Source organism: Octopus sinensis, linkage group LG13 (genome assembly GCF_006345805.1).
Source record: "Octopus sinensis linkage group LG13, ASM634580v1, whole genome shotgun sequence".
Classification (NCBI taxonomy): Eukaryota; Metazoa; Mollusca; class Cephalopoda; order Octopoda; family Octopodidae; genus Octopus; species Octopus sinensis.
Genome location: NC_043009.1, coordinates 18,015,248 through 18,029,380, shown reverse-complemented (window position 1 = coordinate 18,029,380; position 14,133 = coordinate 18,015,248). Strand labels below are relative to the sequence as shown.

Genomic DNA, 14,133 nt, shown 5'->3' with positions numbered 1-14,133 from the left:
TATGGTTTGTGACATCTTGTGCCCATATATGAATGTATTTGTGTGTGTGTGTGTGTGTGTGCATGTAAATGTATACCTGTGTATATGCGTATTTATATATTTATATTATTTGATTCAATACCATGCATCCATTTCCAGGTCAGTTTATATCATCATCATAGTCATTGTTTAATGTCCATCTTCCATGCTAGCATGGGTTATATATGTGTGTGTGTATGTGTATATATATGTATATGTGTGTATATATGTAGATATCTATGTGTATGTGTGTGTGTACGTATATATGTATATGTGTGTGTATATGTATATATTTATGTGTGTATATGTATGTATGTATGTATGACCACGTGTGTATCAGCGATTTTCTTTCTCCGTCTTCCCTTCCTTGGACCTTTCCTTTTTCCATGTTTCTGACGAAGAGCTCTGCTCAAAACGTTAAATCCTCCTTTCTTTCCTTTCCTGCGCGTCCAATAACACTATACTTGTTCCATGTCCTCACGTTGTGTTTTCTCTTTGTTCATGTTTGGATTAACTGTATATATATATATATATATATATATATATATATATATATATATATATATATGTAGTTGTATTTAGGAATGGTCATTTTGCCAGTTTAGCCAATAAAACAAACATACTATATATTTGGTGTTACTTTGCTTCAGCGTTATTTATTTTTTACATTAATCTTAATGGCTGACTGTTAGTAAGGAGAGACACACAAATAAGAAAGAAGAAAGCAAAGGGTCACTGATGAGGTCACAGAAGTGTGACCAAAGAACTCTGGCCGAAATTAGATTAAGATTAATGTAAAAAATAAATAACGCTGAAGCAAAGTAACACCAAATATATATAGTGTGTGTTTTTATTGGCTAAACTGGCAAAATGACCATTCTTAAATACAATGATATCTGTTTCAATTCATGATTTCACATTGAAAATCTTGCAAAGCAAATATATATATATACACACCTCAATGAAAACTCAGTGAGCAGTGTTCCACAGGGGGCTATCTTGGAACCACTGCTTTTCATAGTGGCCCTCTAGATATGCCCTCAACTGCCCGTATAGCCACCCTTTCTACCTACGCAGACGATAAGAAAATCTCGTGGAAAGTACAGAACCCCAGCGATGTTGCACATCTGCAGCAGGATTTGGACTCAATTTACAGATGGGCTGAGGATAATAATATGCAGTTTAATGCTGAAAAGTTCCAAACCCTGTGCTACCAGCGTCCAAAACTGAATGTGAAACTTGCAGGGTCGACAGGGAATTGCAATCCCAGAGCCTAAATCAGTGAGGGGACCCGGGTATTGACATGAGTGATGATACCTCTTTCTGAGTGCGCATTACCAGGATGACGACAAAGTACAGACGACTGGCTGAATGTATCCTAAAAACATTCAGAACCAGAGATAAGGAAACCATGATGGTCCTCTGGAGGACATTCATCCTCAGCCACCTGGATTTCTGCTCCCAGCTATGGTCACCCACCAGTGTGATATTAACAGCAGACCTTGAAGCAATCCACAAAGAAGATCGTCTCTTTGCAACAGCTCAGCTACTGGGAAAGGCTGAAACAATTATGACTCAACCTCCTGGAGCGAAGGCAGGTAAGGTATGCAGTAATATAGTTCTGGAAGATTCTGGACGGAATTGTGCCAAATTTTGGCATTGACAGCTACTCCAATGCCAGGACAGGTCGACACTGCACAGTGCCAAAGATCCCAGCAATGCTATTGTGCTGCAGGATCAGTTACTGCAACAGTCTCGGTTTCAGGGGCCCACACCTTTTTCATATTCTCCTGAAAAGCCTGAGGAACCTGTACAAAGGAGATGTAAGCATTTTTAAATCAAGGCTGGACCTCTTCCTTTCAAGAGTCCCAAATGAATCTGCTTCTCGGCAAGAGGTGCAGTTGAGGGTCGCTACCTCAAACTTCATTCTACACCAAGTGCCACATAGTAGAGAAGGCTCTCAGTAATAACAGTGTATCAAAACGGCAGTGCTCCAGCATGGTCATGGCTCTAACTTGACTCTACAGAAGAAAAATGCATATGTGTATGTATATATATATATACCTATATATGTGTGTGTGTATATATATATGTGTGTGTGTATATGTATATGTGTGTGTGTATATATATATATATATATATACATGTATGTATGCATATATGTATATATATATATATGTAGGCGTAGGAGTGGCTGTGTGGTAAGTAGCTTGCATATGAACCACATGGTTCCGGGTTCAGTGACAATGCGTGGCACCATGGGCAAGTTTCTTCTACTATAGCCTCCGGCAGACCAAAGCCTTGTGACTGGATTTGGTAGATGGGAACTGAAGCTTGGCTGTCATATATATGTGTGTTTGTGTGACCCCCCCCCCCCATCACCCACAACATCGCTTGACAATCGATGCTGGTGTGTTTATGTCCCCGTAACTTAGTCCGGCAAAAGAGACAGAATAAGTACTATGTTTACAAAGAATAAGTACTAGTGTGAATTTGCTCGATTAAAGGCGGCGCTCCATCATGGCCGCAGTCAAATGACTGAAATAAGTAAAAGTGTATGTATATTTGTATGTGTATATGTATACTTACATATATATATATATATATATATATATGTATGTATGTATGTATATATATTGTGTGGTAGATATCTTCCTTACGAACTACATGGTTTTGGGTTCAGTCCCACTGCGTGGCACCTTGGGTAAGTGTTTTCTACTATAACCTTAGGCCGATCAAAGCCTGGTGAGTGGATTTGGTAGACAGAAACTGAAAGAAGCCCATCGTATGTATATTTCTGTGTCTATGGTTGTCCCCTCAACATCGCTTGACAACTGATGCTGGTGTCTTTATGTATACATGTATATGTATGTATATATGTATACATGTATATATATATACTTGTATATACTGTAACTTAGCGGTTTGGCAAAAGAGAACGATGGAATAAGTACTAGGTTTACAAAGAATAAGTCCTGGGGTCAATTTGTTCGGCTAAATGCGGTGCTCCAGCATGGCCACAGTCAACTGAAACGAGTAAAAGAGATATATGTATATACATATATATATGTGTGTATATACACGAGTATATGTATGTATATATGTGTATGTATATGTATGTACATGTATATATGCTTGTATATATACATATATACATTTATGTATATAAATAAATATAGATTTGTATATATATATATGGGATATTTTTCATGGACAGCCCTAGAAATTGCTGCACCAGAAGCTAATGCTTCAACATCAAAATTGAGGACAGATATTCGCAGGTTAAATTCCTTTGTTGTGGGAATACAAAATACAGTGAGTTTATCAGAAGAGTGAGGTGGAAAGTTTTCTTTTATGATGACTGCTTCTCTTTGGATTGTAATACCGGAGCGCTTGAAACCTAATATTTCGATGAATAAACTTGATTTGTACAATTTGACATTGGTTATTATTATCAGTCAATATCTCCAAATCTTTTAGATAAGACATTGGCATTTGCAAATAGTTTTAAGAACGTTTCACCTTTGGATTGAGAGATAATTCAATCTGCCAGAAAAACATTAATCTCATATAATCAGAAATATTGAACCCGTAGTGATATCCTGGATAATTTCAATGTTACAATGGGATCCTCTGATTCTCCCCTAATCACTGACATGACTAAATTTCCAAATATTAGCTGGGGATTATATAGCGATGATGCTTTATTTACCATTTTGAACCTTCCCTCACAAAAAATTGATAGGATTAGGAAACAATTAATTAGGGTCTTTAAGGGATATAATTTAAATATCCCTTTTGAAAACAGGTCTATGATTGTGAATTTTTTAGACGTTACCCTGAACTTGGAAAATGGCCTATTCTATCCTTATTTAAAGGATAAAAGACTATCCAGTATATCAACATATCTATCTATCCAAAACATGTCATTAACAGCGTAATTAAAGGAGTATTAATTAGGATGTCTAATCTATCTGCCAACGAGCAGATTTTTAATAATCACATACAAACACATTATCTGGCCTTTATGAATAGTGGCTTTAACACAAAAATGATATACGGGAAAAATACTGTATTTAGAATTAAGCTGGCTGGAATGATCCTATATTTGGGTAATCTAAATATAGGTATCCCATCTTGAATTAGGACAATGTAGATATAATACAAAAAAAATAACAATTTAAATTATGATAATGGGGTGAATATTAATGTAAATCGGAAATTTTATAAAAAACAGTGTGGAAATGGGATATTATTTGCTTTACCTGTTCTCCTTCCAGGTTAAAAACATCCACTAGTTATTCTTTAAATTAATTGAGAATAATTTTCCATCAACATATATTTTTAAGAAATCGACTCTGAAACTTCCTTACTCCACAACATATCTGAGGTTTTGATCTCATGTCGGCACAAGTTGCTATCAACTTTCAAACTTTTAGAAAATAAAATAGATTCAAAAAAAATTTTTTTTTAATAAAAAGTTTTTAAAATGCTGAGAGTTCCCTAGATCTCCACTCATCCTAATTTAGGCATATCATTTAGAAGCTAGCTCCTGTGGAGGGTTCTTCATTGGGCCTTAGACCCAACAATGACACTTTGTGCATTGAGTATATATTAAATTTTATTAAACTTGACCAATATTTTTCAAGCAATAAACAATTTTCATCAAAACAATGATATAATTTGTCGGCTTGGAACTTATTGCAAAGCTGCAAAATAAACAGCATTTTTTTGCCTTCCCATTCAGGGGTCAGTACAATTGTGTTTCTATCTAACCTCTTTCTCTCTTCGTTCTTGATTGTTTTCAACCATCACCACCACAACTGCCATACACACACCATTCAGACTTCTGATGCTACCATCATCACCACTGTCTTTCACATCACTGTCATCCCTGACTGACTGCCTTGGCGACCAGCAAATCACCGTTGCCTCTGCCTTTATCACAACTACAGCTCATACTATTACTATCAGCCCATTACCACCACAGCCGTCAATCTACTACCACCCTCACTGTCTCTATGCCTACTATTACTCTCACCCCAACATGAATAGTAGAAGTGTCATTGAATAGTGAGAGATAGGGGGGTCAATGTGTGACATACCAACACATAGAAATTTGTTTTGGCATTTATTATTATTACTACTATTATTATATATTTACACATACATATACATATATTTTACAAGTGTGTAATTGGCTAACAGTGTACTCTGAGGAATTACACCATTATGTAGTTAATTTATATATCTAACATGATGTAAACCCATTCTATCTAAAAATGTGTTGCACATTTATCTTGGTGTAAATGTGATGTTACAAAAATAAGAAGAGGGATGTTATGTTACATTACGACTGTTTCTATTGAATGGTTATTTTTTGTTTAGTCATGTATTACATCACTTTGTTACATAACCAGACCATTTCATCAGACATCTATGTGCAGTTGGCAGATATGATTACTTTAATGTATTATATGTAAATGTATGTATATATCTGTTTCTGTGTTTTTATATGTACATGTGTGTGTGTGTGTGTTGATATGGTAATATTTTCCCATGGTCAGACATGTTCTTGTAGAAAATTGGAAATGAATGACACTGCTTTAATGCAATGTCAAAACAAGGAGGAACAACATATACACACATGTTAAGTCATTCCTGTCTTTACCTCTCAACTACATGGATTTGTGGTCAGTCCCAATATGTGACATCATGAGCAAGTGTTTATTATATTCATATGCTAACCAGATCTTTTATAGGTGGACTTAATAGTTGGAAACTGCCTTGTTTGTGTTCATTCACATCTCTATTCCTTTGAAAATTGCTGAGCAGTAATGATGTATCTTCACTTGTTAACAAATCACTTACTAGCTTTGTACTTTCAAATGTATGTAAAGAGATCTCTTACTTGAAGAATTGGTAAAGGTTAATGAAAGAAAGGGACCCATGCTAGAATGGAAAAACACCATAAAATTTAAATGGAAGTAGTATATATGTGCATGTACGTGTGTGTATACACATTTGTGTGTGTGTGCTTATATATCAATACTATTGATTGTTTCTATTTTATTTTGTAGGCAGAGGAAATCTTAGACGACAACTGTATATTATCTCTCACACATTTTAGGAGTATTCTTCATCTTGCTGTGATTCTTTCTTTACCAATATACAGCTGTGAGCAAAGACAGGTAGAAAACATATTAAATAATTATAAATATATTACTTCAGTTATTGCATGTTACCCCACCGTCCTCTATGCAAAAATGTTATTGTAGCATTTTGTTACCTTAATTTGGTCTCTTGTAACAATTTTTTCCTTTTTTTTGCTCCATCCTACTTGGAGTTTTTAACTGCCTCTTGTCAATCAAAATAACCGTTACTGTTGTGTGGATAATTAATATGCACATTATATTGCATTTTCAATGTGGATAATTGATATAGATGTACATTGTATTCTCCTCATATGTGTAACATTCAGTTTTGATTGTTTTCAAAAGCAAGAAAACATAGGGGTAGCTTTTAACTTTTTCGTTCTACAAGCATTTTTCAATCCAATATTTACATGCTATGATTTATAGCTTTATTTATAGTTCTAGTTCCAAATTCCAAAAAAAAAGAGAAATATTTCATGTTCTTGAAAGTTTATAAATTCTTATGGCAGCAGCAACATTTTCAAACATTAGTAATTAGAAATACACATATTTTAGAATAGTATTTAGGGAAAATAGATAACGTGTGAGGATCTCTTGATCCTGTTGCAGACATTCTTTGGCAGCTGGATAAAATGCACGCACTCCATACTGTAAAGTAGGTTGGTAATAGTTTGGGTCTTCTCTCTAAAAGTTGCTTTAACATTTCAGCATTTAGATTATTCTGTCTAATTATATGCTTATTCATTCACTTTGTTTTGGAATTAACCATGTATCGTCTTTTAGCTTTGAGGTTTAGGTGATGTGATTGTATATTTTTAGAATGACAATGTAGGGTATGTGCGAGAAGCCAGGTCTGGCTAGCACAGTGGGGAATTTTTAAAAAGCTGTTATATATGGAGATATTAAGTTGTTGCTGGGTTGTTTTTCTCCACAATGTAGTTAGTGGACCTCAGTCTTCTGGTTAACTTTATCCATGAAGTATATATCCATAGTGGTGTTCATAAAATTTGGCTGAATGATTTGTAAAATAAACTTTTATCATTTTTTTTTTATTCATAAATAAATCTTTGGGATTAGAACAATATAAATTTGCTGGAATATGTTAAGTTAAAAAGTAACTTAATATTGTATTTTTAAACAATGTAGTTGACTACATCACTTCGGTTGAATGTGACTGAAATTTTAAACACGAACTAACTTACATATTAGTTGGTTTAAAGGTTAAATTTATAAAAAATAATTCATACTAGTGCTTAGATTTTAAGAATTTCTCAAATTTAAATTGGTTAAGTATCAAAACTGATAACGTTTCTAATGAACCGGTGGCCAAAATTGAATATATTTCTTTACTGTTGAATCAAACTACATGAAAAATCTCTTGGTACTCATTTGTAAAAATTATCATCATAATGTTTGTTGGACAATGTATAGGAAGTGTTTATTTAGAGAAATCAAATGTTATCACTAAGAAACCAATAAAATTTCACAGTCATCATCATTTAAGTATGTATTGGTAATTATAGCCAGAGTTTGGAAGGGTGCAGATTTAGGACAATAAAAAAATTCACATTGTGTTAGGCAGGTTGATAACAGATAGGCTAAAATTAGGAAAATCTCTTATTTTTCTTTAAATTTAAGCATTAATATTGTAAATGGTATTATGTAATTATTTAAGTAGAATGCTTCATTTTTGTTAATTTAATTCATATTATTGACCCTTTTTGTATGTTAGGGTTCTGTCAACTTTAGCTATGCCCTGGCATAATTTGTTGATGCATCTGGAGCCTTAAAATGATGCTTAATATATATCACCAATATCATCTCTAAGGTAATGGAACTGATTATTAGCCCTAACACTCTCCACTACTTTGAACTTCTCTCTCTCTCTCCTCAGTGACCACCTGTGTAACTTCCACTTGATCCACTTGGAAGAAGTTCAGTGAAAGCAATATTTTTGCCCTCACCATCAGGAAAGCATTCAACCATCTGGTATGCAATTCTCAGAACCTCCTGCCCACAGACTCCACCCATATTTCATGTCTTAGATTAGTAGTTTCCTGATTGCATCATAGTGGTATCTATTGATGGGGCTTTCTCTGTCCCACACTTAATTATCTCTGGTGTTTCCCAGGTTTTGGTTTTGTCTCCAAATTTCTATATATCATGACCTTCATTCCTCCCCAATATGCAACAGCTATATGTAGCCTAGACACTGTTGCATGCCAAACCTACATTGATTTCATAAGCTTTGAGAGCATTGTTCAGGGGTTGTGTACCAATCTTGTTTCTTTTTTACCAGCAAAATAATACCAATACACCACATCGTCACTAAACACAAATAACATTCTACTAGAGACTTCATTCTTTAACATTGTTAGGACTGCATTCCAATGACTGGTTTTTTTCTTCAGAGAATATACCCAGCAGTTGATGGTACTCCACTCAAGTGAGTGCTGCTCCATTGTGGTGATGCTGCTACTAATGAGGCAGACAACCTAGACCACATCCAATAAAGTACCCCTTATCTGATTGGAATTCATTCGCTAGCAGACACTCTCAAGCCTCTGACTAACAACTGTAAATTTATCAGTTTTAAAGTAGTTTATTTTAAATGAAGTTTATTTTGGCTGTTTTTCATATATTTATTTTCCAGAGAAATTTGTTATTGTTAAAGCAAAATAATGGCAAAGCTGTTATCAGTAGCTAAAAAAATGAGATAAAATTAATCCCAGTAATGAAGGAACCTAGTAATTCTTGTAGGATTAGTGCTTTTCAGGAACTTTCTTCTAGTGTAATTTTTAGAGATGACAATTGGTTTCTTTTCACTTTGGTATTTAGTAATTTTGCCAGGTTTGTTTAGTTTCAGTCAAATGACACTCAAATCTTAGTCTAGTATTGCATCATATTTTATTGACCGATTGATTTGTTGTTTTCTTTAATGAAGGTGTAAATTGTTCTAATTAGAGAAGAGTTCTGTAATTGTTTAACTGACAGAATAATGAGTCTTTTAGATTTTACTATTTCTCATTTATTTACTGTTTGAAGATTTCTACATTGATGAAAATGGTTAGTGATTCCCAGTGTTGAAGGAATTTTTTTATATCATGTAAATCTCACAAATTATTATACTATCTTCCTAATTAATTTTTTCAGAATCCAAATAGAATGGCAGTAGCATATATCATATGTTAGAATAGTGTCACTGAGATGCAGTGGTAGGACTGCTAAAGAGTTGGGATAATTGGAGAAAAAAATGATACCTCAATGTTGTTGTAAGCATAGGTGCAGGAGTGGCTGTGTGGTAAGTAGCTTGCTTACCAACTACATGGTCCCAGGTTCAGTCCCACTGCATGGCACCTTGGGCAAGTGTCTTCTACTATGGCTTTGGTCTGACCAAAGCCATGTGAGTGGATTTGGTTGACGAAAGTCTATTGTGTGTGTATATATATATATATATGTGTATATATATATATGTATATATATATATATATATTGTATATATATATGTATATGTATATATATGTATATGTATGTGTATATATATGTATATATATATGTGTATATGTAATATATATATATATATGTATTCATATATATGTATATATATATATATATGTATATGCATATATATATGTATATATGCATATATATGTATGTATATATATATGTGTGTATATATATATATGTATATATGTATATATATATGTATATATATGTATGTATATATGTATATATATATGTATATATATATATATATATATACATGTATATATATATATATATATATATATATATATAGATATATATATATGTATATATATTATATATATATGTATATGTATATATATATTGTATATATATATATGTATTATATGTATATATGTATATATATATATGTATATATATGTATATATGTATTATATATGTATATATATATTATATATGTATATATATATATACGTATATATATATGTATATATATATATATATATATGTATATATATATATGTATATATACGTATATATATATGTATATATATATATATATATATATATAGTATATATATATATATATACATATATATATATATATATATATATATATATATATATATATATATGTATATATATATATGTGTGTGTATATATATATATATATATCGGCTTCCGGCCTTCATATTCGCAGCAAGTTGCAAAAACATTTTATCCCATTATCTTTCGTACCTCATTCGTTACTATTGTTAAACGTCTGTACTCATACAATAACTGCTTCGTTTTTCCTATCTTTTCTCTACGAAATTTAACCCTTTAATCCTTCAATCCTTAATTTCCATCTTTTCCGCCATTCGGCGGTCTCCCCGCCCTCCCACCAATACCGGTGAACACTTCTCACCCCTACCACCAATACTGGTGAACACTTCTCACCCTCCCACCCCCACCACCAATACCGGTGAACACTTCTCACCACCACCAATACCGGTGAACACATCTCACCACCAATACCGGTGAACACTTCTCACCACCAATACCGGTGAACACTTCTCACCATCTACACCGGATATGCCCTCCTCCCCCCCACCTTTGCGTGTGTCTCTCCCTCCTACCCCTCCTTCTCACATGCTTTCACTGTGTACTACCCCTTCCCCCCACCAAGTCAAGCTGCTAGCACCGCAGCTCATTAACTGCCCCACTGATCTTACGTTACCTCCTGTTTAGAATCTGTCACATGCCTCAATCCGACCATCTCCTTCCAGTCCCCTCCCCGTCTCGTGATATCCTACGTTTTTATTTCTTCTGCACCAACCCTTTCCTTGTCATCGTTCCTCCTTACCCAACCTTCCCCACTGGTGCTTCCCTATATTACCTGCTCCCCCCCACCCCAACTCAACTCTAGAAAAGCTCGAACCGATTGTGACCGATGCCGGACCCCCCGGCCCGTGCAGGTGGCACGTAAAAAGCACCCAATCCACTCGCGGAGTGGTTGGCGTTAGGAAGGGCATCCAGCCGTAGAAACTCTGCCAGATCAGACTGGAGCCTGGAGAGGCCTCTGGCTTCCCAGACCCCGGTCAAACCGTCCAACCCGTGCTAGCGCGGAAAACGGACGTTAAACGATGATGATGATGATGATGATGATGATATATATATATATATAAGCACCATCTGACCGTGGCCGTTGCCAGCTTCGTCTGGTCCCCGTGCCGGTGGCACGTAAAAAGCACCATCCGATCGTGGCCATCTGCCAGCCTTGTCTGGCACGTAAAAAGCACCCACTACACTCACGAAGTGGTTGGCGTTAGGAAGGGCATCCAGCTGTAGAAACACTGCCAGATCAGACCGGGCCTAGTGCAGCCTTCTGGCTTCCCAGACCCCAGTTGAACCGTCCAACTCATGCTAGCATGGAAAACGGACGTTAAATGATGATGATATAATATGTGTGTGTGTCTGTTTGTTCTCCCAACATCGCTGATGCTGGTGTGTTTACGTCCCTGTAATATAGCAGTTCGGTAAAGGAGTCCAATAGAATAAGTACTAGGCTTGCAAAGAATAAGTCCTGGGGTCAATTTGCTCAACTAAAGGCGGTGCTCCAGCATGGCCACTGTCAAATGACTGAAACAAGTAGAAGAGTAAAAGATATGGAAATTATATAGTTTAATACTGACTCATCAGACCCATTTTTGTAAATGATTGTCCTTAATAGATTCTTGGTCTGCCAATAAATTTTAACTGTATTTTTAGGTTTTTGTAAGTGTTGTTTCTTTTACTGACCTGTAAATCCAAATCCAATGCAGTTGTAGAGGAAAATTATATTTTAAAAACATTTAAATTTTGAGTATTTGAGGAAATGCTTGGTGTTATCCAGGAAACAAAAAGAGTTTTATATCCCTCAAACATTACATTTCTGTCACAAATTTTGACCAGTGTTCATATAGATGTTCATCATGGTAAGTAGCTTGCTTGCCAACCACATGGTTCCGGGTTCAGTCCTACTGCATGGTGCCTTCTACTATAGCCCCAGGCCAACCAAAGCCTTGTCAGTGGCTTTGGTGGATGGAAACTACATATATGTGAGTGTGTTTGCATGTCTGAGTGCCCACCTCCTCATCACTTGACAGCTGATGTTGGTGTGTTTACATCACTGTAACTTAGCAGTTTGGCAAAAGGGACCAATAGAATAAGTACTAGGCTTACAAAGAATGTCGTGGGGTCGATTTCTTCGACTAGAGGCAGTGCTCCAGCATGGCTGCAGTCAAATGACTGAAACAAATAAAAGAATAATATAAATTCTCAACAGAACTTTAGTTTCTTTAAGACTGGATATTCTGCTATGCTTGTGCTAAACTGCCACTTCTTTCTAAATTGAATTTTTGGGGAGACCATAAGACTATTTTTGTAGCATTATCCGGATAAAGTTGTAGTTTCTTTTAAATAAATCTCAAAAACTGTTTCTGTCTAATGCATAAAGCTACACACAGTCTCCACTTTGTAGCTTTTGCAATTCTGGAGAAAGAGAGACAGTTACAAAATGATGGTAACAAAAGAGTTCTTTTGTGTGTGGGTGTTCTGTTCTTCTTTATCAAACAGGTTGGATGGTTTTGGACATTTGTATATTGTGTGAGGAAAGTAGGCACATTTTTTTCCTGCATTTTTGAAGCTAAGGTTAACAGTGATGTTTTGCCACTATTCACCAACATTATGACTATATGTAGTTTGAAGTCAACTGTTAAATATATAAATACAGCAGTATAATAGTGAAATTTCCAATTTCTTCATAGTATAAGCATCCAGCAAATACTAGTTTAACCCTTTCATCACCGTATTTCTGCTAAAATCCTTTCCCTTTGTTTCAATTAATTTTTAAAATAATTAAGAATTTAGTAAAATAATTTTGTCATTATTAAACTGCTGCTTGGAACTTAAATTAGCATGGAATTTTGATGGAAGTCTTTAATTTAGATTACTTTAAAACATGGCGTTTGAGTCCAACAGGCAAGTTGGTAGCAACTTGTGAAAGGTCCTTCGTAACAAAGCCACTTAATAAGGTTATTTGATTGCTAGTTAGGAGTTCTATTTGCAAAATTTTTTTAGGTTTTATTCAGCAATAAATGTAATTTATCGTGAAAGCAGTTCTCACTCCAAATATATGAACAGCAACCTGAAAGTAGTTTACATGGACATTCAAATATATTCCAAACAGGATGCCCTGACCAAGCCCCTTTACCATGATATAAGTTTATTGAAACCAGAGAGTAGCATGGCACATATGCTAGAATAATGAGTAACCTCTAAACATAGCTTCATGATGAAGCATCAGTTTGTGAGTAGTGAGAGCACAGCACCTTTTGTTCACTTGAAACAGCTTCTAACTTGTCAACGAATTCCAATAGCTTGTACTTTTACAAAACTGCCCGTCTCTCTTCAACCTAATGCAGCAATATGTAACATTATGCAGTGTAAATTATTGGGGGTTGGAAACAGCAATGAAAGAATGTGATATGAGTATGTTAGATGGAAGTGCAAAATATTAATTTCTTACACTGTAGTATTTTCTAATGTGTTTACACGAGGTCACCTTAAGATAGGTCAACAAATAACTACAAGTGCAGAAATGGCAGCATATAACACATACTGATTGTAAAGTTAGTTTTATGTGTGTGCCTGCATATTTTATACCAATTTAGTTTATGGGTGTGGGTGGATATTTTATACTGATTTTCTTTTACGTGGGGTAAATAAGACTAGTATGTTTAGAATTATGAAAACATAGAACTTTGTGTCAACATAGTTGGATTAGATATGTTTGTGTGTGTGTCTGTGTATACACATGTAAGAGGGACAGAACCTGTGAAGTTCCTCACCAGGGTGCAGGCCTGTGTAACATTTCTATAGAACACCGGCTGGTGTCCATCATGTAAGTCTCCCCTTTATACTGCTACTGGAAGGGCAAGGGCAGATATAGCTT

The 14,133-nt window shown here is 34.9% G+C and overlaps 1 protein-coding gene across 3 annotated transcripts in view; it reads left to right on the top strand.

Annotated features, from left to right (window-relative positions):
* The window catches only part of LOC115218350 (zinc finger protein 433-like), a 73,467-nt gene that overhangs the window by 31,876 nt on the left and 27,458 nt on the right, over positions 1-14,133 (top strand). For all 3 annotated transcript variants that reach the window (XM_029788112.2, XM_029788111.2, XM_036508173.1), the window contains exon 2: positions 6,099-6,209. The gene's annotated coding sequence lies outside the window, so the exon portion shown is untranslated. The remainder of the gene's footprint in view (positions 1-6,098; positions 6,210-14,133) is intronic.